This window comes from Tenebrio molitor, chromosome 3, assembly GCF_963966145.1.
Source record: "Tenebrio molitor chromosome 3, icTenMoli1.1, whole genome shotgun sequence".
NCBI classification, from domain to species: domain Eukaryota; kingdom Metazoa; phylum Arthropoda; class Insecta; order Coleoptera; family Tenebrionidae; genus Tenebrio; species Tenebrio molitor.
The window spans coordinates 1,511,209-1,537,682 of NC_091048.1; the positions used below are offsets into that span (position 1 = coordinate 1,511,209).

At 32.7% G+C, this 26,474-nt stretch overlaps 1 protein-coding gene and 4 long non-coding RNA genes across 8 annotated transcripts in view; 4 read left to right on the forward strand and 1 right to left on the reverse strand.

Moving 5' to 3' along the window:
- The window catches only part of LOC138125304 (UNC93-like protein), a 99,874-nt gene that overhangs the window by 11,540 nt on the left and 61,860 nt on the right, over positions 1 to 26,474 (reverse strand). The window lies entirely within an intron of this gene.
- On the forward strand, positions 5,425 to 7,103 carry LOC138125308 (uncharacterized). Its single transcript, XR_011157405.1, has 3 exons — positions 5,425 to 5,863; positions 5,918 to 6,899; positions 6,946 to 7,103. It is a non-coding gene; the product is annotated as an uncharacterized lncRNA (long non-coding RNA).
- Positions 12,680 to 14,019, forward strand: LOC138125307 (uncharacterized). Its single transcript, XR_011157404.1, has 4 exons — positions 12,680 to 13,364; positions 13,465 to 13,572; positions 13,626 to 13,781; positions 13,836 to 14,019. It is a non-coding gene; the product is annotated as an uncharacterized lncRNA (long non-coding RNA).
- On the forward strand, positions 14,923 to 16,411 carry LOC138125305 (uncharacterized). 2 transcript variants are annotated; one of them, XR_011157401.1, is made up of 4 exons: positions 14,923 to 15,105; positions 15,153 to 15,918; positions 15,979 to 16,134; positions 16,181 to 16,411. It is a non-coding gene; the product is annotated as an uncharacterized lncRNA (long non-coding RNA). The 2 variants fall into 2 exon arrangements; XR_011157400.1 differs by having other exon boundaries at positions 15,153 to 16,134.
- On the forward strand, positions 18,104 to 19,318 carry LOC138125306 (uncharacterized). Of its 2 annotated transcripts, XR_011157403.1 has the most exons (4): positions 18,104 to 18,724; positions 18,768 to 18,875; positions 18,934 to 19,089; positions 19,136 to 19,318. It is a non-coding gene; the product is annotated as an uncharacterized lncRNA (long non-coding RNA). The 2 variants fall into 2 exon arrangements; XR_011157402.1 differs by having other exon boundaries at positions 18,104 to 18,875; positions 19,136 to 19,316.

The following is a 26,474-nucleotide window of genomic DNA, read 5'->3' on the forward strand; positions in this document are numbered from 1 at the left end:
ACTCCTTAACACAACCTTTTTGTTCTTCATTAAGTATATTTAATTTTTGACAATGGTCGTAAATTATTACTTTAATGCAAGCTGTCATAAGTTTATAAATTGTAGGTAGACATGTGATTGGCCTATATTTTGATGGATTTTTAGTATCGGAATCTTTTGGTTTCAGATATGTTATACCATGGGCCAAAAACTCTGGAAATGTGTTAGGTTCCCTAATAAATCCGTTAAAGTGATCAAGTAAGGGTTTATGAATACAAGTAAATTTTTTTAACCAAAAGTTATGAATTTGGTCACCTCCAGGGGATTTCCAATTATGTGAACTATTAATATTTTTAACTAAAATTTCAAGGCTAATTTGAATATGATGTGGATTATTACTATCTGGTATCTCATTTTCTAAATTAGGAATCCATTCTGCCTGATTATTAAATTGAACTTCATTTGACCATATTTTTGACCAGAATTCTTTAATTTCATTTATATTTGGTATACCATTATTATCTTGAGTTGTATTATCTGCTAAATTTTTGTAAAACAACTTCTCATTATTTCTAAATAGTTTGTTTTCAAATTTCCGTTGTTTATTATTTTTATATCTTTTTAATCGCTTAGAATAAATATTCAATTTCTGTAATAAAGTGTCTTTAATTTCTATTAATGTTTCATTATATTCGTTATATTTTAAACAATGTATTCTGTTTTTATTTAAAATCGATTGAATACAGTTATTTAGATGATTAGAATTTATACCCTTTAAATATTGAGTTATTCTACCTAAATCTCGTCTGATATTGTTAATGCGTTTATTTAGTCTTCGTTCCCATTTTGGTAATTCTTTAGTTTTTATATTATTTGTCTGGTCAATTTCTTTTGAACCATTTAATCTGATAATTGTTAAAGCTCCACTATATATAATACTGTGTAATTTTTTAAAACTTGTGCTATTTACAAATTTAGGTAAAATGAATTGATTTAAAATTTCAATCATTGCAAAGAATTTTTTGGAACTTTGTTGTTTAGGTAATAGTGGTCTATTAAATGGTTCTATATGTTCAAATTCGTTCAGAGTTCTATTAAATTCATCTTCAATTTGTTCTTTAAAATTTTGATGGTAGTAAAAATTTTGATTAATAACATGTATATCATTATAACTCAAGTCTAAATTATTTATGTCGTTTTGTATCGTGTTGTTTGGTGTTGAATTATTTTGATAACAGAAAGAGTCATTATGATTTGATAAACTTTGCAAACTTTGCCGTTCAACAGAATTTTCAACTAAATTATTAGAAACTTCATTATTCTCAGAATAATTAATTGACAATTCTAACTTTACATCATTTTTGATCTTTTCTAAAATTGCCGAAGGGATATAGTTTTTCTTCATAATGGCTCTCCTCTGGTCAGCTAAATTTTGAATAGTAACAGGAAACTGGGGGTACTTACTTTGGAACGCTTTAAATAAATCAAGCCTGTAAGTACTCACAACATCCTGTAGTTTCGTGATCCGAAAATATTCCCGTATAAAGAAAATATTCATTTCCATAGTCCATTTTTTGCGTTTTCTAACTTCTGTAGCACCATTGGATTGCTGTGAAGCACTTGCAACAACATTTGGCGCGTTTTTATTAGAGAGCGAATTTATTGACATTTAGACAGTTGTCACGGCAAGTCTATTATTATTATTATTATTATTATTATTATTATTATTCATTTAAATAGTTGCTGAGGCAATCCTATTTAGCAAATTAATGATTGTATAATTCCGTATATTGGACAATTGTGTTTATTACTGCATTTTGTCATATTGCTTCTTAAAAGCACAGACATTAGCGCTGTTAACGACTGTGTTATCTAATTTGTTCCAAGTTTCAAATGTTAGGAAATATTTTCGAGAAGATGTCCTAAATTTCTCTTTCTTAAGCTTGTATTGGTGTCTTCGTAGTCGTTTGCATGTCTATGAACTCCGAGGTGTCACCTGGCCATATATTGTGGGTTAATCTATATATCTGGATCATATCTGCTCTATCATATCTGACTTCTAATTCAGGCAATTGTAGAATATTTAACCTCTCTCTGTAGGGCTTATATTAGAATCTCGCCTACGCCTACTCTAAATATATATTTATTTGAAGGCCCGATATTTACCAAGAACAAATATGTCTCTAATGAAGTTTTAGTAAAGAGAAGTTTTTTCTTTTAAACCAAACACTTAGATACTCGTAAGGAACATTTTTAAGTGAAATAACATTTTAAGGGAAAAATGAGATTCATTTTAAGACCATGTGTCGAAAATAATACAGAACCAATGTGATCGCCTTGTGGAACACTGGAGAAAACAAAAATAAGAGGACTACAACTCTGTTACATTTCAAATCCATTTGATTATGCAAACGCTTAAGTAAAGCAAATCTTTTATTGACGCTCTACTACCAGACTGTGGCTGTGGCTTTGCTCGTGTTTCGTGAAACTCTGCGCTTGAGCTGTCTCCCATCAACTAATGAAGAGTTATGAAAAGAGTAACTAACAAAAAATCAAATTCTGACGTTTAGGATTGCAATAAAAAAAACATAAGCCATGAGGTGACATGGAGGCAAGTCGCTTGTATTAAATACGAAATAGAACTCACATGTCGTGTAACACAAATTCTGCAATAAAAATGCACGATTTGTCATTTCTGCACCAATCAGAACGAAATCTCCTGATTATTCATCACTAGTGAAAAATCGGTTACTTTCGCTAGTGATAATTGTCAGGAAAATTGATTATAAATTTTGTTCGTTGAATAGTCCCTCGAATACCACTATTTTTGTGGTTTCTCACTCATGTCTCCCACGCTTGAGAATGCCACTCGTGCTGCGCACTCGTTTTATTCAAATGCAAGCGTGAGTGACATGTGTGACAGCGCCACAAAAATAATCGGCATAACTTTGCCTACTCGTGGTATTATAAGTGAGAATTATTAATGAATCTTGTACGTAGGAGAAAAATGATCGAATTCCAATCGCACGTAATGATTATTACTCACTCTAATGACTTACTCGTTTAGGACTCATTAGACTTTAGCCTAACAAGGAATATTAGCCATTATGATACACCAGTCGAATTGTACCTGTACTTATATTAGGTTAGTAAGTAAAACATTATCTATCTTTACAACATTGCCACTTCATTGGTGGAAGGGAAATTGAACTAACTAATATCAGATAAATAGTCGCCAACAGCAGTAAAATGAACTTCGAGGAAAAAGAATTAGCCAAAGGTTAGCTTTGTTACGTTTTCCAAAATTATATTAACTTAGCATTTGCAGTTGACCCTCCAAAATTTATTCGAATTTGTGCGATTGACAGTTTTGACACGATCATCGGAAAAGTTGGTCTCATTAGCGCATTTATCTGCATTTTGTTTTCCTTATTAATAGAAAGTTGTCACATTTTCTACTTATTGGACGATTTACAATTTTTCAAGCACGCCCCGCTCTACTTTGGACAAATTTACGTGAGTACAATATAATTTCCAGCATAATTTTGAAAAAATACGCTTCACTTTCTCATCACTCTCTGCTTCATTTTTTATTTCGTCCAAGTTATCTACAAATTGCACGACCGATATCACCAATGGCAGCCGAACGTAGATGCTACAATTCTCGACCAAAAAATTGCAAAGCAATCGTTTCGTCTGACAACTTTTGCTTTGTTCCTCATCATCATAAGTGTAAGTGGGGGTCTTCTTTTTGCGATCCCGACGCAACGAGACAGTGAAATTTATTTGACGATGACATGGTTGGAAAATAATGCACCAGAAAATATGAGATATTTCATTGCATTTAGTATGAGAACGGCATTCGTATTATTTTATCCGATATTCCAAATTCCTTATATACAACTTTCCTATGGTCTGCAACACCAAAAAATTCAAATAGATTTTTTCTACAACATTTGAAAAATATCAATATCGATTACGAAGATATTGAGGAAGAAGAGCTGATTTATAACCAAAAGTACCAAGAAAATATTGCACAGAGACTGGTATTTTGTGTAAGGAGACACGTAGAGTTTTTGACTTTAGGAAAAAAAAATGTGCAAGCAAAATGAGCTGATTCTCTTTATCTTCACCGTAATTGGATGTCTACTTGCTATAAGCTTTCTAATGTTTACGATAGAGGTAAGATTTCAAAATAATATTTCTCAATTATTTAAGGCAGGTTAGAAATTATTCTTTTGGAAAAAATTATGTGATCTGAAGTTTATTAATTTTTTGAGGTTCGAGATATGCCTTTGCTGATGTACGTCCGAATTATCTATTCTGCCCTCGCTATTGCCATTACTGGTGTAGCCCATGTCTTTCAAGGGCAATAATTGGAAGATGCTGTAACGTGCTGACAATATTTGTTGTACAATATTTGTTTAATTATTTATTTTTAGTACAACGATATTTTTCTTGCTCTATGTGATACAAAATGGTACCATTGGAACCAAGACAACAAGAAAGTTTACTTAAAAATTTTGACAGCCGCGTTAAGACCAATGAGAATCAAATATTCAGAAAATATGTCTTTGAATTACAAATTTGGAGCGGGAGTAATTAAACGACAAAATCAAAATATAAACTAAATTTTCATATATTTTTTTTTCAGATAATTAAAGCTGTTTATTCTGTATGTTGCGTGATGCATCATAGCAAATGAAAATTGTTAATAATTTTATCCATCACCTCTTTATTATGAAGTCATATTAATGCCGATTTTGAATATACATATTACGTATGAGGTCTATAAAACACCCATTATTAAACTGTTTTATAATTAAGCAGTTTAGATAGAATTGAACAACTAGAACAACTCTTTTTTGATATGAAAAAGTTACTCCAGAAACATAATTTTCTTGTTTCCAGTTATTGAAATCATTTAATTCCTTGTAATAAGCATCTCTGGATTTCCTCGCCAGCAAACTCGATGTGACTTATTTTCTTCTTTTTCGCAATTTTTTCAGCAAGAGATCTTTTTCTTTTCATTTCCATCAAGCAGCTTTTTTGGAAATTTTTTCTCAAATAATAAATTTGTTGTAAACAAACAAACAAACAATTTGCCATAGCAACCACAAGGCAACCAATTCATAAGTTACCAGCTTTTAACGCTATAAAATTTTATAATTTAATGATGTTTTAAGAAGTGTTACAGACGGAGGTGTTGGATAAAACTATGTATTACACTCGTGCCTTAACAGCAAATAACTCACTCAAGAAAAATTAGCCCAATCGAGCAAGCTCTCGTGGCTAAACATTTCTTTCGTAACTTATTTGCCTTATAAGACACTTGTATAATAAATAGCTATTATTTCATTCTATTTATTTATGATGTTAGTATGTAACGTAGATGTGTTTATCAAAGACAAAAAATAATTATATTAGTTGGAAGCAACTAAATAATTGACTATCAAGGGTTGGTTTGTGCTGCTTTTATTACCACATAATGCATAATCAATACACTGGGTAGTGGTGTCATTAATAATCAACAAATAACTACGTAATAATTAACATTAACGATAATAATTTTATGATGTCAAGAAAGTATTAGAAAATAAAGACATTCTAATAATGACTTTCCAAGAGCAAATATCACTCGACGGTTGCTCCATTTATTACAATTAATCTTTATAGATAACTGTGATGTCTTGTAGATGACCCACTGAAACCACTACGAAAATGGACGACCGACGTCTTCAGAACCGTGGTTGGCAAAGTTGTACTTTTTGCGTCGCTTATTACCGTATCGACCCTTGTGCTGGTTCAAACTTGTTACTTCTTGACCAATTTTGATAGCAAAATTTTACTCATAAACTTTTCGACTTATCTCACAGAAATCTACGTAAGTACCTACTACCAACTACTTGAAATTGATTTTTGAGTCACCACGTTGCAGGTGATGGTTTGCATTTGTTTCAATTTACGTTTTGCTGGATATTTTTACGAGCACCTCGAACAGTGTCCCAAGTGGCAAACGAACGTGAACGAAATCATTTTCGAGAGAAAAATTACAAAACAATCGCTTAGTACACTGAAGCTTTCTTTTGCATTCCTTGCATTTAGTATTATGTGTGGTGTAGTCTTATCCATTCCGACGGAATGCGATTACAAACTGCCGTTTCTTCTCTATGTTTGGATTCAAAGTATTTCTTCTGATCAAATCAGAAGTATATTTCTCATTTGTCTCAGAGCATTTTTCTTTTTAGCTTTTCTCATTATGATAATGCCTAATATTCAAACAGTTTATGCTCTTCAACACCAAAGATTTCGGATCAACTTTCTACTTCAACATTTAGAAAACATTGACGTTGACTCTCACAATTGGGAAGATATAATTTGGAGTAAAACATATCATCAAAATATTCGGCAACGATTAACGTATTGTATCAGACGACACGTCGAAATTTTGCTTTTGGCTGAAGAAATCGGAAAACGAAGCAGTCTCTTTGTCTTATTATTCTCTGTAATAGGAAGCCTACTAATCGTGAGCAATATAGCATTTCTCTTGATGGTAAGTTAAATTTGATGCTTGTTTTCATCAATGACTCCGGTAGGTTCGACATTTAGATCTTCTGATCTACATTCGTTTGACGTTGTTTGTTACGCTTGGTATTACTGGCACTATACAGTATGCAATAGAAGGTCAAAAAACTGAAAATGCGGTAAAGTAGAACAGTTAAACTAGGAAACCAACACCGAAATAATTACCAACTTTTGTATAGTACCAAGATATTTTTCGTGTTTTAAATACCTTGAATTGGTACCACTGGAATAACCATAATCAGAAGATGTACCTAAAATTTTTGATAGTTGCGTCCAAAGAGGTCAAGATTAAATATTCAGCAAAGTTGGGTTGTAATTATGAATCATCAGCTGAAGTAAGTAGAATAAAAATTGATTTTAGACATACAACTCCGATTTCAGTTTTTCAAAGCGATTTATGCTATGTGTTGTGTTGTGTATCGTACCTTATGACTTATGAGGCAACATCAGTAAGGCTTCAGTAGTAAGGATGAGTAATGTTTAGATTGAAATTTGATATTGCACGAAAAATCATTGTAAAACGTTTAAATGTAATATTTACGAAGAACAAATATGTATTTAATAAAGCTTTAGAAATAAAAACTTGTTTTTTTAACCAAAAACACTTAGATGCTTTAAGATTATGTTATATTCGAGTTCATCAAAATCACGTAACATTTTTAAGTCAAATAACCTTTTAAGTCAAAAATGAGTCTCATTTTAAGACCATTTACAGGTGTTGAAAATAATAAGGACGAAAGTGATCAGTGATCACCTTATGGAACACTAGAGAAAACAAAAACAATCTGAAACCTGTTTACACACAATGACTTTGTTTTCGCTGTATAACATTAGTAAGAGAATCAGTTTGCTAAAGCTTGCCGGAGTTTTCTTGAAAGCTGAATCAATCTGGCACTCACGCAATCCAAACTGAGAGGACTACAACTCTGTCACTTTTTAAATCCGTTTGATTATGCAAATGCTTATGTAAATCAAATCTTTTGTGTGTCTGTGGCTTTGCTCGCGTATATTAAACATTGTGACAACATCAACATCACTATCAAAAATTTTTAGCAAAGCTTCGTGGAACCCTCTGCTTGAGCTGTTTCCTCTCCACTAATGAAGATTTTACAAAATATCAAAATATATCCATACTTTTCAGCGACCATATACCTACATGAAGTTTACTGGGAGATTGATTTATGAATTTTGTATATGGGAGAAAAATTATCGAATTCTAATCGCCGTAATGATTATTCCTACTCACTCAAATGATTACAGTACTCGCCTAAGACTCGTGACGTACACTTTAGCCAGCGAACAATAATAGCCATCATGATACAGTCGTCAAATTATATATGAGTCAATATTACGTTAATAACCTTGACAATCCTTACAATCCTTACCACCTCATTAGTGGAATAGTGGAATAGAAATATGGGGTCGTTATAAATGATTGTCTCATCGCAGTAGGCGTTGGTGACGTAGTTGAATGTGCCGCAAGCTTTATAACATGAGTGAGACTAATATCGCCGATAGGTAGCGCTGCTGGCGGTAGCGTAAATTTGTCTACTAGTTTCTCTAACGTTGCGAAGCTAGCGGCACATCCCAAATTTGTGTGAGTTTTCAACGCCAACTGCGATGGGACAATCATTTATAATGACCCTGTGAAGCTAACTACTATCAGTGTAATAGTCCCCAACAGTAACAAAATGAACTTCGAGGAAAAAGCTTAGTTGCAGCACCAAAAATTTCAAATGGATGTTTTTCTACAACATTTGAAAAATATCAGTATTGATTACGAAGATTTTGAGGAAGAAGAGTTGATTTATAACCAAAAGCACCATGAAGATATTGCACAGAGACTGATATTTTGTGTCAGGAGTTTTTGACTTTAGGACAAAAAATGTGCAAGCAAACTGCAGTTTTTCTCTTTATCATCACCGTAATAGGATGTATTTTCTATAAGCATTCTAATGTTTACGTTGGAGCTGGGATTTTAAAATAATATTTTTCAAATATGCAACGTATTTCACGTAAGAGTATGAACCTGACGAAGTCCAAACGCAACACAAAATACATTCGACAATGGGAACTAGATTCATTAAAAATTATACATTGTAGTTTTGGACATCCTAATTAACACAATCACTGGGGAGCTTTTCCGCAAATGTGCGAACAAGAGGGGAATCTAAAAAAACCTCAGGGATGTGTAAACTACTTTTTATTTTAGTTACTCATGAAAATTGAATGTTGAGTTATATTTTGAGTTCGTCAGGCTCATACTCTTATGGGACACACGTTGTATCGGGTGTTCATTTAAATGTACCCTCAAAGTAGGCGTTGAAGGGTCGATTGTGAATGCACTACGGATTACAGATCACGGATCAGCTATTTAAATCTAACATCATTTTTTGCATTGTCTTGCATTGTTAGTGGTCTCGTAGGTAAGTTTATTAATTTTTTGAGGTTCGAGATATGCTCTTGCTGATGTACGTCCGAATTCTTTATTCTGGACTCGTTATTGCCATTACTGGCATGTCCTTCAAGGACAAGAATTTGAGGATGCTGTATCTAGCTGACGTATATGTTACAATTTCTGTTTAATTATTTATTTTTAATACAACGATATTTTTCTTGTTCTAAGTGATACAAAATGGTACTACTGGAACCAAGAGAACAAGAAAGTTTTCCTAAAAATTTTGACAGCTGCGTTAAGACCAATGAGAATCAACTATATCTTTGAATTACGAATTTGGAGCGGGAGTAATTAAAGGCAAAATGAAAATATAAAAACAATTTTAATTTTTTGTTTCAGGTAATTAAAGCCGTTTATTCTGTATGTTGTTGTGCGATGCATCAAACCAAATGAAAATTTTTAATAACATTGCTTCATTATATTTATTTATCGATGTTAGTAGCCAGCGTAGATGTGTTTATCAAAGACAAAAAACAATTAGATTAGTTGGAAGACACTTAATAATTGACTACCAAGAGTTGGTTTGTGGGACAGTTATTAAAACATAACGTATAATCAATACACTGCGTAGTGTCGTTAATAATCAACAAATAACTACGTAATAATTCACATTAATGATAATTATTTTATAATGTTAAGAAAGTATTACAGACGAAAGACATTCAAATAATGACTTTGTAATACTTTCTTGACATTATAACATAATAAATTAAATTAAAATTTAATTTATTATTATATAATGTCAAGAAAGTACATATTACAAACGAAAGACATTCAAATAATGACTTTCCAAGAGAAAATATCACTCGATGGTTACTCCATTTATTACCGCTATTATTCTTTACAGATAACTGTGATGTCTTGTAGATGACCCACTGAAACCACTACGAACATGGACGACCGACGTCTTCAGCGCCGTGATTGGAAAAGTTGTACTTTTTGCCTCGCTTATTACCGTATCGACCCTTGTGGCGGTTCAAACTTGTTACTTCTTGTACAATTTTGATGGCAACACTTTATTGATAAACGTTATGCCTTATTTGACGGAGATCTACGTGAGTACCACCAATTTGAAATGCATTTTTGAGTCACCACGTTGCAGGTGATGGTTTGCATTCGTTTCATTCTAAATTATGCTAAATTTTTTTACGAGCACCACGAGCAGTGTCCCAAGTGGCAAACGAACGTGAACGAAACTATTTTTGACAGAAAAATTACAAAACAATCGTTTCGTACAATGATGTCTTGTTTTGCACTAATTGCATTTGGTATTACTTGTGGTGTGGTCTTCTTCATTCCGACGGAGTCCGATAACAAACTGCCGTTTCTTTTCTATGTTTGGATTCAAAATATTTCTTCTGATCTAATCAGAAATCTATTTCTCGTCTGTCTCAGAGCATCTGTCATTTTAGCTTTTCCCATTATGATAATACCCTATATTCAAACAGTTTATGCTCTTCAACATCAACGATTTCGGATCTACTTTCTGCTCCACCATTTAGAAAACATTGACATGGACACTCACAATTGGGAAGAGTTAATTTTCAGCAAAAAATACCACCAAAATATTCGGCAACGATTAACGTATTGCATCAGACGACACTTCGAAATTTTGCATTTGGCCCAAGAAATCAGAAAACAAAGCAGCATCTTTGTTTTATTATTTTCTGTAATAGGAGCCCTAATAATCGTGAGCAGTATCACATTTCTCTTGGTGGTAAGTTAAATTTGATTCTTGTTTCAATTAATTACTCCGGTAGGTTCGAGATTTAGATCTACTGATTTACATTCGTGTGACGTTGTATATTATGTTGTCTGTTACTGGTAGTATAAGCTTTGCGATTCAAGGCCAAAAAACTGAAGATGCGGTAAAGTAGAACAATTAAACTAGAAAACTACCATCGAAATCATTACAATTTTTGTACAGTACCAAGATATTTTCCGTGTTTTAAATACCTTGAATTGGTACTACTGGAATAACGATAATCAGAAGATGTACCTAAAGTTTTTGATAGTTGCGACTAAAGAGATCAAGATTAAATATTCAGCAAAGCTGGGTTGTAATTATGAATCAGCGGCTGAAGTAAGTAGAATAAAAATTGATTCCAGATATACAAATCGGATTTCAGATTTTCAAAGCGATTTATTCTGTGATGTGTTGTGTATCGGGTCTTATAAGGCAACATTAGTACAGCTTCAGCAGTAAGAACGAGTAGTTAAGTTTACATTAAAATTTGCTATTGTACGAAAAATCATTGTTAATCGTTTAAACTTAATATTCAGCAAGAACAAATATGTATGTCTCTAATAAAGGTTTAGTAAAAAAAGTTTTTTCTTTTAAATCAAAACATTTAGATACCTACTCGTAAGTAACATTTTTAAGTGAAATAACCTTTTAAGACAAAAATGAGCTTCATTTTAAGACCATGTGTCGAAAATAATATAGTACCAATGTGATCGCCTTGTGGAACACTGGAGAAAACAAAAATAAGAAGACTACAACTCTGTTACATTTCAAATCCATTTGATTATGCAAACGCTTAAGTAAAACAAATCTTTTACTGAAATATTGTCATATTGACTCTCTACTACCAGACTGTGTCTGTGGCTTTGCTCGTGGATATTAAAAAATGTGTGTGTCAACATTTCTTAGCAAAGTTTCGTGAAACTCTGCGCTTGAGCTGTCTCCCATCAACTAATGAAGAGTTGTGAAAAGAGTAACTAACAAAAAATCAAATTCTGACGTTTAGGATTGCAATAAAAAAAACATAAGCCATGAGGTGACGTGGTCGCAAGCCGCTTATATTAAATACGAAATAGAACTCACATGTCATGTGACACAAATTCTTCAATAAAAATGCACGATTTGTCATTTCTGCACCAATCAGAACCAAATCTCCTGATTATTCATCACTAGTGAAAAATCGGTTATTTTCGCTAGTGATAATTGTCAGGAAAATTGATTATAAATTATAATACCACTATTTTTGTGGTACTCTCACTCATGTCTCCCACGCTTGAGAATGCCACTCGTGCTGCGCACTCGTTTTATTTAAATGCAAACGTGAGTGACATTCGTGACAGCGTTACAAAAATAATAGACATAACTTTGTCTACTCGTGGTATTATAAGTGAGATTTTTATTAATGAATCTTGTACGTAGGAGAAAAATGATCGAATTCCAATCGCACGTAATGATTATTACTCACTCTAATGACTCGCTCGCTTAGGACTCATTAGGCGGACTTTAGCCTAGGAAGGAATATTAGCCATTATGATACACCTGTCGAATTATACGTGTATCTATATTAGGTTAATAAGTAAAACATTATCTATCTTTACAACATTTCATTGGTGGAAGAGAAATTGAACTAACTAATATCAGATAAATTGTCGCCAACAGCAGTAAAATGAACTTCGAGGAAAAAGAATTAGCCAAAGGTTAGCTTTGTTACGTTTTCTAAATTATATTAACTTACCATTTGCAGATGACCCTCTAAAAATTATTCGAATTTGTGCGATTGACAGTTTTGACACGATCATCGGAAAAGTTGGTCTCATTAGCGCATTTATGTGCATTTTGTTTTCCTTATTAATAGAAAGTTGGCACATTTTCTACTTATTGGACAATTTAGAATTTTTCAAGCACGCCCCGCTCTACTTTGGACAAATTTACGTGAGTACAATATAATTTCCAGCATAATTTTGAAAAAATACGCTTCAGCTTCTCATCACTCTCTGCTTCATTTTTTATTTCGTCCAAGTTATCTACAAATTGCACGACCGATATCACCAATGGCAGCCGAACGTAGATGTTGCAATTCTCGACCAAAAAATTGCAAAGCAATCGTCTCGTCTGACAACTTTTGCTTTGGTCCTCATCATCATAAGCGTAAGTGGGGGTCTTCTTTTTGCGATCCCGACGCAACGAGACAGTGAAATATATTTGACGATAACATGGTTGGAAAATAATGCACCAGAAAATATGAGATATTTCATTGCATTGAGTATGAGAACCACTTTCGTATTATTCTATCCGATATTCCAAATACCTTATATACAACTTTCGTACGGTTTGCAACACCAAAAAATTCAAATAGATTTTTTTCTACTACATTTGAAAAATATCAATATCGATTACGAAAATTTTGAGGAAGAAGAGCTGATTTATAACCAAAAGTACCAAGAAAATATTGCGCAGAGACTGGTATTTTGTGTCAGGAGACACGTAGAGTTTTTGACTTTAGGGAAAAAAATGTGCAAGCAAAATGAGCTGATTCTCTTTATCTTCACCGTAATTGGATGTCTACTTGCTATAAGCTTTCTAATGTTTACGATAGAGGTAAGATTTCAATATAATATTTCTCAAATATTTAAGGCAGGTTAGAAATTATTCTTTTGGAAAAAATTATAAGTGATATGAAATTTATTAATTTTTTGAGGTTCGAGATATGCCTTTGCTGATGAACGTCCGAATTATCTATTCTGCTCTCGTTATTGCCATTACTGGCGTAGCCCATGTCCTTCAAGGGCAAGAAATTGAAGATGCTGTATCGTGCTGACTATTATACGTTACAATATCTTTTTAATTATTTATTTTTAGTACAACGATATTTTTCTTGCTCTATGTGATACAAAATGGTACCATTGGAACCAAGACAACAAGAAAGTTTACTTAAAAATTTTGACAGCCGCGTTAAGACCAATGAGAATCAAATACTCAGAAAATATGTCTTTGAATTACAAATTTGGAGCGGGGGTAATTAAACGACAAAATCAAATTATAAACTAAATTTTCATATTTTTTTTTCAGATAATTAAAGCCGTTTATTCTGTATGTTGTGTGATGCATCATAGCAAATGAAAATTGTTAATAATTTTATCCATCACTTCTTTATTATGAAGTCATAATAATGCCGATTTTGAATATATTACGTATGAGGTCTATAAAACACCCAGAATTAAACTGTTTTTATAATTAAACAGTTCAGATAGAATTGAACAGTTTATTGAACATCAAAAAATATAAAACATAAAATTTAGAATTAAAATTAAAACAACTCTATTTTTGACATGAAAGAAGTTACCCCAGAAACATAATTTTCTTGTTTCCAGTTATTGAAGTCATTTAATTCTTTGTGATAAGCATCTCTGGATTTCCTCGCCAGCAAACTCGATGTGACTTCTTCACCATTTTTCGCAATTTTTTCAGCAAGAGATCTTTTTCTTTCCATTTCGATCAAGCATCTTTTTTGGAAATTTTTTCTCAAATAATAAATTTGTTGTAAACAAACAAACAATTTGTCATAGCAACCACATGGCAACCAATTCATAAGCTACCAACTTTTAACGCTATAAAATTTTATAATTTGATAATGTTTTAAGAAGTGTTACAGAAGGAGGAGTTGGATAAAACTATGTATTACACTCGTGCCTTAACAGCAAATAACTCACTCAAGAAAAATTAGCCCACTCGAGCAAGCTCTCGTGGCCAAACATTTCTTTCGTGGCTTATTTGCCTTATAAGATACTTGTATAATAAATAGCTATTATTTAATTCTATTTATTTATGATGTTAGTATGTAACGAAGATGTGTTTATCAAAGACAAAAAATAATTATATTAGTTGGAAGCAACTAAATAATTGACTATCAAGGGTTGGTTTGTGCTGCTTTTATTATCACATAACGCATAATCAATACACCGGGTAGTGGTGTCATTAATAATCAACAAATAACTACGTAATAATTAACATTAACGATAATTATTTTATGATGTCAAGAAATTATTAGAAAATAAAGATATTCTAATAATGAGTTTCCAAGAGCAAATATCACTAGACGGTTGCTCCATTTATTACAATTAATCTTTATCGATAAATGTGATGTCTTGTAGATGACCCACTGAAACCACTACGAACATGGACGACCGACGTCTTCAGGACCGTGGTTGGCAAAGTTGTACTTTTTGCCTCGCTTATTACCGTATCGACCCTTGTACTGGTTCAAACTTGTTACTTCTTGTACAATTTTGATGGCAACGTTTTACTTATAAACTTTTCGACTTATCTCACGGAGATCTACGTAAGTACCACCAACTTGAAATGCATTTTTGAGTCACCACGTTGCAGGTGATGGTTTGCATTTGTTTCAATTTACATTTTGCTAAATATTTTTACGAGCACCTCGAGCAGTGTCCCAAGTGGCAAACGAACGTTACCGAAATCATTTTCGAAAGAAAAATTACAAAACAATCGCGCCGTACACTGAAGCTTTCTTTTGCATTCCTTGCATTTAGTATTATGTGTGGTGCAGTTTTCTCCATTCCGACGGAATGCGATTACAAACTGCCGTTTCTTCTCTTTGTTTGGATTCAAAATATTTCTTCTGATCAAATAAGAAATCTAGTTCTCATCTGTTTCAGAGCATTTTTCTTTTTAGCTTTTCCCATTATGATAATGCCTAATATTCAAACAGTTTATGCTCTTCAACACCAAAGATTTCGGATCAACTTTCTACTGCAACATTTAGAAAACATTGACGTTGACTCTCACAATTGGGAAGATTTGATTTTGAGCAAAACATATGATCAAAATATTCGGCAACGATTAACGTATTGCATCAGGCGACACGTCGAAATTTTGCTTTTGGCTAAAGAAATCGGAAAACGAAGCAGAATCTTTGTCTTATTATTCTCTGTAGTAGGGAGTCTAGTGATCGTGAGCAGTATAGCATTTCTCTTGATGGTAAGTTAAATTTGATGCTTGTTTTCATCAATGACTCCAGTAGGTTCGAGATTTAGATCTTCTGATCTACATTCGTTTGATGTTGCTTGTTACGTTTGCTATTACTGGCAGTATACGGTATGCTATAGAAGGTCAAAAAACTGAGGATGCGGTAAAGTAGAACAATTAAACTAGGAAACTAACACCGAAATAATTACCAACTTTTGTATAGTACCAAGATATTTTTCGTGTTTTAAATACCTTGAATTGGTACCACTGGAATGACGATAATCAGAAAATGTACCTAAAATTTTTGATAGTTGCGTCCAGAGAGGTCAAGATTAAATATTCAGCAAAGTTGGGTTGTAATTATGAATTATCAGCTGAAGTAAGTAGAATAAAAATTGATTCCAGATATACAACTCCGATTTCAGTTTTTCAAAGCGGTTTATGCTATGTGTTGTGTTGTGTATCGTACCTTATAAAGCAACAATAGTAAGGCTTCAGCAGTAAGGATGAGTAATGTTTAGATTGAAATTTGATATTGCACGAAAAATCATTGTAAAACGTTTAAATGTAATATTTACGAACAACAAATATGTATTTAATTTTTAATTTAATTAAAGGTTTAGAAGTAAAAACGTGTTTTTTTTTTTCAATCAAAACACTTAGATTCTTTAACATTCTGTTACATTCGAGTTTATCAAAATTACGTAACATTCTTAAGTCAAATAACCTTTTAAGTCAAAAATGAGTCTCATTTTAAGACCATTTACAGGTGTTGAAAATAATATAGGACGAAAGTGAACAGTGATCACCTTATGGAACACTACAGAGAACAAAAACAATCTGAAACCTGTTTACACACAATGACTTTGTTTTCGCTGTATAACATTAAATACAAAATCAGTTTGCTAAAGCTTGCCGGAGTTTTTTTGAAGGCTGAATCAATCTGGCAATCACGCAATCAAAACTGAGAGGACTACAACTTTTTAAATCCGTTTTATTATGCAAATGCTTATGTATATCAAATCTTTTGTGTGTCTGTGGCTTTGCTCGCGTATAATAAAGAATGTGACAACATCAACATCACTATCAAAAATGTTTAGCAAATCCTCGTGCTTGCGCTGTTTCGTTTCAACTAATGAAGAGTTTACAAAATATCAAAATATATCCATACTTTTCAGCGATCACATACAAGAAGTTTACTGGGAGATTGATTTATGAATTTTGTATGTGGGAGAAAATCTATCGAATTCTAATCGCCGTAATGATAATTCCTACTCACTCAAATGATTACAGTTCTCGCCTAAGACTCGTGACGTACACTGTAGCCTAGCGAGCAATAATAGCCATCATGATACAGTCGTGAACTTGTACATGTATCAATATTACGTTAATATTTTGGCTAAAAGCGAATATAAGAAACGTCATGGAGTTTGAAGATATCGACCAGGTTTAAATGTTGCTTAATTTTTTAAGTAGTCAATATTTATTTATTTTTCTTAAAAACGCTCAAAACTTTCTGGACATCCTAATATTTAATTCGAATTAAATTTTAATGCGCGATTAACCAATGAGTTCGAAACTTCGATTGGTTCAATCTGATCACGTGTTCAGTTAATCTCGCATTTGATTACGCTGAACTTAATTTCGCTTCTGTAAACTGGCCCTAGGTGATCTGAAATGTATTAGTTTTTTGAGGTTCGAGATATGCCCTTGCTGATGTACGTCCGAATTATCTATTCAGCACTCACTATTGACATTACTGGCGTAGTCCATGTCCTTCAAGGGCAACAATTTGAAGATGCTGTATCGTGCTGACTCGTGTGTTTATCAAAGAAAAAAAACAATTAGATTAGTTGGAAGACACTCAATAATTGACTACCAAGAGTTGGTTTGTGGGGCAGTTATTAAAACATAACGTATAATCAATACACTGCGTAGTGTCGTTAATAATCAACAAATAACTATGTAATAATTCACATTAATGATAATTATTTTATAATGTCAAGACAGTATTAGAAAAGACAGACATTCAAATAATGACTTTCCAAGAGAAAATATCACTCGATGGTTGCTCCATTTAATACAATAATTCTTTACCGATAACTGTGATGTCTTGTAGATGACCCACTGAAACCACTACGAAAATGGACGACTGACGTCTTCAGCACCGTGATTGGAAAAGTTGTACTTTTTGGCTCGCTTATTACCGTATCGACCCTTGTACTGGTTCAAACTTGTTACTTCTTGTACAATTTTGATGGCAACATTTTACTTATAAACTTTTCGACTTATCTCACGCAAATCTACGTAAGTACCACCAACTTGAAATGCATTTTTGAGTCACCACGTTGCAGGTGATGGTTTGCATTTGTTTCAATTTACATTTTGCTAAATATTTTTACGAGCACCTCGAGCAGTGTCCCAAGTGGCAAGCGAACGTGAACGAAATCACTTTCGCGAGAAAAATGACAAAACAGTCGCTTCGTACACTGAAGTTTTGTTTTGCACTAGTTGCATTTAGTATTACGTCTGGTGTGGTCTTCGCCATTCCGACGGAGTCCGATAACAAACTGCCGTTTCTTCTCTATGTTTGGATTCAAAATATTTCTTCTGATCACATCAGAACTCTATTTCTCATCTGTTTCAAAGCATCTTTCATTTTAGCTTTTCCCATTATGCTTATGCCCTATATTCAAACTGTTTATGCTCTTCAACACCAAAGATTTCGGATCTACTTTCTGATCGATCATTTAGAAAACATTGACGTTGACTCGCACAATTGGAAAGAGTTAGTTTTCAGCAAAAAATACCAACAAAATATTCGGCAAATGTTAACGTATTGTATCAGACGCCACGTCGAAATTTTGCTTTTGGCTAAAGAAATCGGAAGACGAAGCAGAATCTTTGTTTTATTTTTTTCTGTAATAGGAAGCCTAACAATCGTGAGCATTTTCATATTTCTCTTGGTGGTAAGTAAAATTTGATTCTTGGATTAATTAATGAGTCGGGTAGGTTCGAGATTTAGATCTGCTATTCTACATTCGTTTGACGTTGTTTGTTACGTTTGCTATTACTCTTAGTATACGATATGCGATAGAAGGTCAAAAAACTGAAGATGCGGTAAAGTAGAACAAAACAACTAGGAAACCCCCGCCAAATAATTACAATTTTTGTACAGTACGAAGATATTTTTCGTGTTTTAAATACCTTGGATTGGTACAATTGGAATAACGATAATCAGAAGATGTACCTAAAATGTTTGATAGTTGCAGCCAAACCGGTCAAGATTAAATATTCAACAAAATTGGCTTGTAATTATGAATCAGTAGCTGACGTAAGTAGAATAAAAATAATTCCAGATTATACAAATCTGATTTCAGATTTTCAAAGCGATTTATTCTATGTGTTGTGTTGTGTATCGTGTCTTATGAGGCAACATCAGTATGGCCTCAGCAGTAAGAATGAGTACCTAATGTTTAGATTAAAACTTGATATTTTACGAAAGATCACTGTTAAAGGTTTAAACTTAAAATTTACTGAAAACAATTATGTTTCTATTAAAGTTTTAGAAGAAAAACTGTGTTTTTTTTTTTAACCAATTAAATACAAATTTTACTCAAGTTCATCATTAAATAATTTCGACGAACACGAATAAGTTAAATTACGAATGTATGTGGCCTTAGTTTTCTAGACAATATCAATAATGAATTTCAAAGAAAGACATCTTAAAACAGGTGGATTCTTTACCGTCGAGTTAACAATTTTTAATTGACAATCCAATTCGAAAATTTTTAACCAATCGAATTGCAGCATTTTTCAAATTTGGACCAATCAAATTGATTTATAGTGAAAAAACACCGAGTAGAGTGAAAAAACAACCAGCTGGAAAATTAGTTCTTTTTAACACTAATTTATTGCGTAGTCGTCAGTAAAAGTGTAATAAAAACACTACAGGGAGATACAGAGGCCACAGCTGAATATGTTATACTCCGTAATCTGAGAAAAAGTTAACAAAAAACTTAACTTAACTTAACTTTTTCTCAGATTGTAGGCGCGCGTGAACTGACACACCGTATCGTTTTGTGTAAAACGTTTATTTACATTTATGTACAATTGTTTGGACCGTACGACCGTACTCGAGATGTTGGATAAATGACTTAGTGACTTCTGACTGTGACTGTTCTACCCTGAGACCATCTCGGTACTGTCGTCTCAAATCTCTGTCATTCACCCACGCAGGGGTGGTTCTCGTTCTGAAAGGAGGGGGGTGGCTCTACGCCCCGACAAAATTCAACAATGTAACACAATTAGCAGCAAAGAAAATTTTAAAAATGTACTCAAAATAATTATAACTAAATAAGATGCTCAAAATTTATTTCGACCATTAACTTCCACACACCTTTCAATTCTGGAATAAAAACTCCGTGAAGTTCTTGTTGCAGGATCATTTCATATGGATGAAATTTCAAAGACTAAAGTTCTAATAATCGTGCTTTGTGAGACATTCAGTGTAGCCGCTACTGCTCTTGTGCTTGTGTGTGGATTTTCAGTCACCTAATCAACAACGGCATTTTGAAAGTTAATATTTTTGAGGAGTGCATCCCTTACTCGTGGCAATTCTTTAACACTGCCAGTATCTTCAAACAGCTTTACAATTCATCTGATATTCATTTCGGAAAATTTATCATTTTCTTGACGGGCCTGAAGAATTCTTGCTGCGACTCGATAGCACCTGTGACACTCTCCATACGTAAAAATAATATTAATTTTCTCTTGCTGTGAGAACAACATCTTGTATAAAAGATTATTTCAAAGATTTCACAAACTTTTTTACTTTGACGTTGTCAAATAATAAATTAATTTTTTTTTTTTTGTAAATCAGTAAGCCGTGAAGTACTTTTTTACGTAAATACACACTGGTGAATGAAGTATTGGTCAATAATAAGCACTAGGATGATTATTAGGCAGAAAATCTACACAGAAACATTTGATATGCATGTTAAAAGTTATAATGTTAGGAAATGCTGAAAATAATTTTTTTTCATTAATTTTTTTCTTTAATATTCCTCTTCTGTCCAGATCCATGTTAATTTTTGTAGTGCCTATGTAAAGAGGGCAATGCAGCCTTTATTAAGACTAAATATCGTTGAGCAGTCATTTAAAATAACGAAGATATTCAAATATAAAGTTTAAGCAGACGCACCTGTATATGAAAATATTTTTTTAATCATTCTTACAAGAAAATGGACTTGAAATTTTTGACAGTTGCCTCGAAGTCCTTGAACTTCGAGCTTGGAGCGAGAGTAATTGGAAACAATCGTTAGAACTCACAGAGAAAAATAATCTTGTGTTTTAGAGCATTAAAGATTTTTAGTCGATATGTTATACATATTTTAAGGCCCTTTTCATTTTTAAAATCCCTGTTGCAGTCTTCACATCGGAAAACTAATTTTTCTTCAGAAATTATATTGTATTATAGGAGTATTACGAGTATATTATAAACTAGGCAAAAATGAATAGGGAATTCCACAATTTTTCTTGGAAAGCAAAGTAATTGCCCCAATCCTCCCACGTATTCTTAAACACAAGATAAATTTAAAGTGTTACAAGTATGTACTTGAATCATTACATTTAATGTGTAGATTAATATATTTGTAACACATTTCATTACAAATTTTAAACGGTATTTATAAAAAATTCAAAAAATGAAAAATTCCCTATTCATTTTTGCCTACATTTTACATTTACTGTTAAATTAAAATAATTTGATTCTGAATAATGTAAACAATAAAATTATATGTATTGGTAAAAGTTCAGTTATTTCTATGTCGTCTTCTACTCGCACGTAATCGTTACTACTCACTAATGATGATTACAGTACTCGCCTTGACTCGTGACGCGAACTTTAGCCTAGTGACTAATGATAGTCATCATCATACACTCGTCAAATTAAATGTATATTAGGTTAATAACATCAACATTTCTTACAACATTACCACACCATTAGTAGAACGGAAATAAAACTACTGTCATCAGTGTAACAGTCGCCAACATCTAGTAAAATGAACTTCGAGGAAAAAGAATTAGACAAAGGTTAGCTTCGTTACGTTTTTCTAAATAATATGAACAATTTGCAGTTGACCCTCTAAAAATAATCCGAATTTGTGCGATTGACAGTTTTGACACGATCATAGGAAAAGTGGTTCTCATTGGCGCATTTACCTGCATTTTGTTTTCCTTATTAATGGACAGTTATCACATTTTTTACTTATTCGACGATTTGGAATTTTTCAAGCACGCCCCAGTCTACTTTGGACAGATTTACGTGAGTACTATTTAATTTTCAGCATAATTTTGAAAGAATGCGCTTCAGTTTCTCATCTCTCTCTTCTTCATTTTTTATTTCGTCCAAGTCATCTACAAATCGCAGCCGAATGTGGATGCAACAATTCTCAACCGAAAAATTGCAAAACAATCGTTTCGCATGACAACTTTTTCTTTGCTTCTCATCATCATAAGCGTAAGTGGGGGTCTTCTTTTTGCGATCCCGACACAACAAGACAGTGAAATATATTTGACGATGACATGGTTGGAAAATAATGTACCAGAAAATATGAGATTTTTCATTGCATTGAGTATGAGAACGGCATTCGTATTATTCTATCCGATATTCCAAATACCTTATATACAAATTTCGTACGGTCTGCAACACCAAAAATTTCAAATAGATTTTTTTCTGCAACATTTGAAATACATCAATATTGATTATGAAGATTTTGACGATGAAGACCTGATTTATAACCAAAAGTACCAAGAAAATATCGCACAGAGACTGGTGTTTTGCGTCAGGAGACACGTAGAGTTTTTGACTTCAGGACAAAGAATGTGCAAGCAAAGTGGACTTTTTCTTTTTATCTTCACCGTAATTGCATGTCTGTTTATTATAAGCATTCTAATGTTTACGTTAGAGGTAAGATTTCAAAATAATATTTCTCAAACATACAAGCCGAGTTAAGAATAATTTTTTGGGAAAAAATTATAAGAGGTTTATTACTTTTGTGAGGTTCGAGATATGCCCTTGCTGATGTACGCCCGAATAATTCATACTGTACTCGCTGTTGTGATTACTGGCGTAATCCATATCCTTCAAGGGCAAGAATTTGAGGATGCTGTATCGTGCTGACATGCAGACTGATTCACATAACTAACAAATTTTAAATACAGCCAGTAATACGTTTTCCATTCATAATTTTACTCAAAAACACGAATAATTTTATATTTTTTATGGTTTGGACATCCCTCACAAAAGTCTCAATTATAAAAATTTTAATTTTTATTTAAGAAACTGACTCATCATATATCAATATCGTATCGATCCCTTCGTCATTGCAGCACATTTTAATTAACAAAAAATATTTCAAAATTGTACAAAAAAGAACTGTCAAGTGATTGTCGCTGATGCCAGGAGTGTCCAGATTTAATAGTATATTCAGGTATCAAGTTATCACTGAATAACGTATTACTGGTTGCATTTAAATTTCGTTAGGGTCGGAAAATTATGTGAATCAGTCTGTATTGTATGTTACAATATCTGTTTAATTATTTATTTTTAGAGCACCGATATTTTTCTTGCTCTATGTGATACAAAATGGTACCATTGGAACCAAAGCAACAAGAAAGTTTACTTAAACATTTTGACAGCTGCGTTAAGACCAATGAGAATCAACTACACAGAAAATATGTCTTTGAATTACGAATTTGGAACGGAAGTATTTCAACGACGAAATAAAAATAAAAAAATAAATAATTCATTTTTTTGTTTCAGTTAATTAAAACCGTTTATTCTGTATGTTGTGTGATGCATCAGAACAATGAAAATTTTTAATAACTTTATTTCATTCTATTTATTTATCGATGTTAGTAACGTATATTATCAAAGATAAAAATAACAATTAGATTAGAGATTAGACGGAAGCTATAAGCCGTTCACGATTGTTTTAAACACACAGCAGGCCAAGATATTTTTTTGTTAGATTGGCGTAAGGTCCTGTCATATGACGTTTCGTTTTTAAATATTCGCATTGTTGTCATTAATTTAGTTAATAATAATTTACCCAGAACTGCCCTACAATTATATGTATGTTTCATTTCAATTAAAATTTTACGATTATTATTGTTCCTAATGCGTCAATTGGTTAAAAAATGTAATAACCTCGGAGCAGTGTTCGGTTGAATTATAACCTAAAATACATTTATTATGACAAATCACAATACTGCCAACTAAAATGTCAGATTTTCATAGATAGTCCGAATTTGAAACAATCGTGAATGGTATATACTAAATAACTGACTGGCACATTATTAGGTATTTCTGTACTACCAATAACATCTGAAATATGAGTGTGAAGTTATTAAAAATGGATAATAATAAATTTGAAAAATTACAATTTTTGTGCTTTTAATTTGGTATACTTGCATATGTACAACGTGTCTCAGAAATAAGTACATACATTCATTTTAACCAGTGACAGTTCTCGTCAAGAACAACAAAATTTTTATGTATCATTTTTGCGAAATATAATTTTCATTTCAGTATTTCCCCCCCGCCCCCCCATAAATTATAACGAGCTGTCTATTTACTCGCATTTTCTAGTTATTTGACCCAATGACAGTGACCGTGAAATAATACTTTTATAATAACGAGTGGAAAATGCTGGCACAACAATTCGTACAAAAATAAAAAGGAGCTATGTACAATTTACAAAAATTGTCAAATTGTCGCCCCCCTGTTCAATGCACAGATAACCCCATAAAATCCAAGGAATTCAGATCGTAACTGTTTTTACGTTTTTGTTGATTATCTCGCCAAATAAGCGTTTTTGACCCCAGATGTATTAAGAGATTTATGTTTATTTTTGATCCTAGAATCTGCCCAGGAAGTTTGTCGGTCGAATTTGGATACACCCTGTATATATTTATACAGTGTGATTTACGAATAGTTCTGATTTTTAAATGAAACAATAGTGTCAATCAAATGTGTCAAAATAACGGCGCTAAATCAAACACGATTCGTGAATCACCCGGTATATAATTTAAATCTTCTTAACATCCATTGTCGTAAGTTCGCGATATAGCCTTGTTGTTGTATGTTCGGATAATAGGTGCTGCTATTATCAGCATAGTTCATGACCAACTTCATTAAACTATGTTATGGCCATTCCAAATGTCGAAAAAAAGTAAACCAAATGACAAGTCGATGATGGAGATGAAGTGGCGATATCTAGTGAAATTTAGAATAACCACACATTTAAAAAGTTAAATATCAGGTTATGTTATATGACATTTCATTGTCAAAAACTGTCAATTTATACGTTTTCGTCGTGGAACTTGATCATTTCGGAGTAAAACGATGCAAGAATTACAGAATTCGAGGTTCTAAGACGCTAACTTTCCTCTAAATACGTTTTTACACACGCAAATATGAAGGATCACAGTAAACTAACGCCGAATCGGAATTTCTTCGTGGAACTTGAACATTTCGGAGTAAAACGATGCAAGAATTACAGAAATCGAGGTTCTAAGACGCTAACTAATTTTTCATGTTCCGGCCACAGTGTCATAAAAGTATAAACTGACAGTTTTTGACAATGAAATGGCATATAACATAACCTGATATTTAACTTTTTAAATGTGTGGTTATTCTAAATTTCACTAGATATCGCCAATTCATCTCCATCACATGACCAACTTCATTAAACTATATTAACGAATTTCTTTTCTAGTACCACAAATTTCCCGAAGAACCTCAAACCATTTAGCTCTAACTCCACTGTCGCTGGGAAATTGAAATAAAGGTTTTTCAGAATTGCCACAAATAATGCATTTAATGAGCATTTTCAGAGTTTTTTGATTGACAAAATTTCAAATTTGACGGCAATTTTACCTTGATGTCTAACAAACAGATGGCACCACTTCATCACTATCCATAACATACTTCATACGAAGCGCATTTTAATGGAATTGGAATGGCCATAACATAGTTTAATGAAGTTGGTCATGCATAGTTTCCGCTACGAGATACGTCATCCAAGGTCAAGGAATTGAGGATATTGTCAGTTAAACGGAACTTACTGTGTCTTAACAATTCTAATTATCCTTTCTTTTTAGTATAATGATATTTTTCTTACATTGAACAACATGAAATGGTACAGTTGCGGCCAAATAAAAGCGACCACTAAATTGACATTTTATGTCATCTATAAATTTCGGTAATTCAGGCTTTTAAAATGAAAGTTTCTCAGGTAACCAGGTACGGTCGGTGGACAAATAAAACTGGGACACTTAAAATTTAATCTATGTAAATCAGACCATTGAATTGTCAATATTTGTCAGTGTCTATAATATAATATGTCATACCTAAGTTAACCTATTTGTGATAAAGCCGTAATTAAACGATGAAAATTTGTAAATTTTGACTTATGTGATTGTCATTTTTGTCCCAGTTTTATTTGTCCATCGACTGTACCTACCCATATCTGTGGCACAACATAACAGTGACGAATGATGTCAATTTGAAAAATTGACTAGGAGATGATTTTTCAGGTGATTTAATATTTAATTCCGATTTACAATAGAAAAAAATTGCTGCCCAGTTTAATTTGGCCGCAACTGTACAATTGGGACAATGACAACAAGAAAATGTACTTGAAATTTTTGACA